Source organism: Nannospalax galili, unplaced genomic scaffold (assembly GCF_000622305.1).
Source record: "Nannospalax galili isolate Female #2095 unplaced genomic scaffold, S.galili_v1.0 scaffold468, whole genome shotgun sequence".
NCBI lineage: Eukaryota > Metazoa > Chordata > Mammalia > Rodentia > Spalacidae > Nannospalax > Nannospalax galili.
The window spans coordinates 170360-173536 of record NW_008358097.1 but is presented as its reverse complement, the minus strand read 5'-3'; the positions used below and the strand labels follow the sequence as shown (position 1 = coordinate 173536).

The following is a 3177-nucleotide window of genomic DNA, read 5'->3' as shown; positions in this document are numbered from 1 at the left end:
CTCTGCAAGAGAAGCCAGTGTTCTTAAATGCTGAGCCATCAATCCATCCCCCCAATGACATTCTTCACAGATAGTGAAAAACATCCTAAAATGTATGAAAGGAAAAAAATCCCCCATATTGCAAAGATAACCTGAGCAAAAATATTGATTGAGGTAAAAGGTCTAATTTCAAATTGCACTGCAGAACCACAATAGCAAAACAGTATAGCACTAACACACAAAAAAAGCATGTAGACTAGTGAAACAGAACCAAGAGCCTAGTAATAAATCCACTCAGCTAGGCATTCTTGGTCATCAGAGAAATTCAAATCAAAATTATAATATAAGGATAACTGGGAATATGGCTCCATGGTAGAGTGCTTGCCTGGCATGCATAAACTGCTTGGTTCCATCCCAGCACCAAAAAATATTTCAGGAAACATTCCTATGGCTAGTGAAATGGCTCAGTGGGTAAAGGTGCTTGTTACCAAATCTGACTGGGTGAGTTGGATTTCTGGGACCAACATGGTGAAAGAGAACTGACTCCCATAAGTATCCTCTGAACTCCACACACATAAAAAATAAATAAATAAATAGATAAATGTAATAAAAATTAGAAAAGCAGTTGGTAAGGTGCTGTTCCATAAACATGAGGAACTGAGTTCAGTACCTACTCCCAAAATAGCTGAGTATGAGACTGGTACATGTGATTGTAATTACAGTCCTGGAGAGGTGGAGGTAGGAGTATCCCTGGGTGTTAGCCTAACTAAAAATGGCAAGCCCCAGGTACCAGCAAGAGATTGTCTCAAAAGAAAAGGTGAGTGGATCCTAACGAAAGAAACCTGTGGTTGACCTCTGGCCTCCATGTACATATACACACCTGAATACATAGTCACACACACACACACACACACACACACACACACCAGAAACACACAGAACACTATAAATACATATCATTGAGCAGACAGTCAGAAAGTGCTGATTCCTGGCCTTCCTCTGGCCTCTCTCTGACAGAGGGGCTGAGATGTTATAGTGAGCTTCCCCCTAATTGCACCATATCCATCCCCCCACCTGGGACCTTCTGAGGCCCCTCCAAAGCCCCAGGGCAAATCTGGCTATGGTAGGCAAAGGCTGAGGTCCTAGCAGACAACCTGAGAGGGTGGACTGCCTGAGAACACCCAGATCCTGCTTCCATGTGGTGAAAAAAGCCTGAGTAGACCAGACAAGAACCTGAATTGGGCTTCTGTGGGAATAACTGATCTGAAGCCACTAGTTCCCTCCAAATTAAATCTGAGAGAACTCTGTACAAATCAGCTTTATGTAACCATTAAAGAAAGGATCTAGGCACCCAGATAATACAAATACAAGCATACTTCAACTTAATTCTCATATCAGAATCATGAACAACAAAAGAAATTCACATGCAAAGCTCACAATGCAAAAATAATAAAATGGAAAGCCAAAACACTCTGTCCCCACCAAACACCACAAATCCTGTAGAAAAGTTCTACAAGGAGAACCCTCTAGAGATAACCCAGGACACTGAATTTAAAAAGAACAATCATAAACACGATCAAGAAATTCAACGAATTGAAAGAACATATGAACAAACAAATCAAAGGACTAAAAGATAGGGATAAACTTCTGAATGAAATCACAAAATAGATAGAAACATTGAGGAAAGTGCAGTCAGAAATGAAGAAGGAAGTGCAAAAACTCAATAAGCCAATTTGAAGCAACAGGGGAAAGCCTCACCTAGAATGAATGAAATGGAAAACAGAATATCAACACTGGAGGATAAAGTTGAAGAATTGGACCACTCAAGCAAAAATTATGGAAAATTAAAACAAAAAACACAGAAATGGAATATGCAAGAGGTGTGGGGGCTATGAAAAGACCAAATCTAGGGAACAGCAGAATAGAGGAAGGAGAAGAATTTCAGGTTAATGGTGTTAACCAGATCTTAAAGAGGATTGTAGAAGAGAATTTCCAGAAATTAAGGAAAGGCATCTCCTTACAAATGCAGGAAGCATGTAGAACACACCAAATAGACAGGAACAGAAAAGAAACTCCCCATGACATATCATAGTAAAAACACCAAAAGTACAGAAAAAAGAGAGAATACCAAAAGCAGTAAAAGAAAAACAACAAGTCACATACAAGGGAAAGTGCATCAGAATTACAGCTAACTATCGATTCAAACTATGAAACCCAGAAGAGCCAGAACCAAGGTATTTCCAGTTCTGTAGAAGGAGGCCTCCAAAGATGGCAAGGACCCAGAGCCCTGGGATTCAGCAAGAATTCACTTCACTTCTTGGTCCACAAATAGTCCACCAAAAGGAGCCCACACCTCCTTACCCTGCTCGCGAGCCCAGTGACTGCTGACAGACCATGGCATGGACCAATCAGAAATTGATACACTGACTAAAGGGACTTGGGGGTGGAGAAAAGGGAAATATATAAGGCCTGCCACCTCCTGCGTTAAACGAGCCTGCAGCACCTTGCCTAGGGCTTGCTTCTACTTGACTCCCGGTGTCTGTGTGTTGACTCCACGACTCTTGTCACCCATAATCGGCAGCTGTCTTCACAGCTGGCCTGAGGAGAACCCACAACATCTGGCACCTGAACAGGGACCCCTGCCCATGGTGTTAGCGACACCCAGAACCTTGGTTCATTCAGTAAGTAGGCCCCTAGATTTGTCTGTTTCTTCAGCTGCTCGAGGGTCATCTTTATTGTTGGACTAATTTGCTAGATCAGGGAGGCACACTCTGCCATGTGGTCCCACGTCGGCAACTCCCCCCTCTCGGCTCATCCCGGTGAGTTCACATAAGGGCTGATCCACCCCGAACTCAGAGCCCAGGCTTCGGGTCACCCTGTTGCCTGTCCTGGAGACACCATGTGAGCATACAGCTGGAGGTGTCACGGCCTCCAGAAGTCCCTCACTGAGCACAAGACATTTGGATCCGATACACCTTTACATGTTGGAGCAGTTTACATCCTAGTGGCTCAAAGTGCTTCCTTGCTTCCTTTGTGCCCTCTTGGTAATCACCCTCGTCTTCTACTTTTGTGGCAAATTCCCCTTCGTGAGACCCTCCTGCAATGGGCAATTTACCGCCACAATGCAGGGAACCACAAACGGCAGCACTCAAGGTACTCCTTAAAACCAGAGGGTTAAAAGTAAAACCAAAAGATATC

General features: G+C 43.5%; 1 pseudogene; it reads left to right on the top strand.

Moving 5' to 3' along the window:
- The first annotated feature begins 2755 nt into the window (after positions 1-2755).
- LOC103752471 overlaps positions 2756-3177 on the top strand; it is a 23252-nt pseudogene continuing 22830 nt past the window's right edge.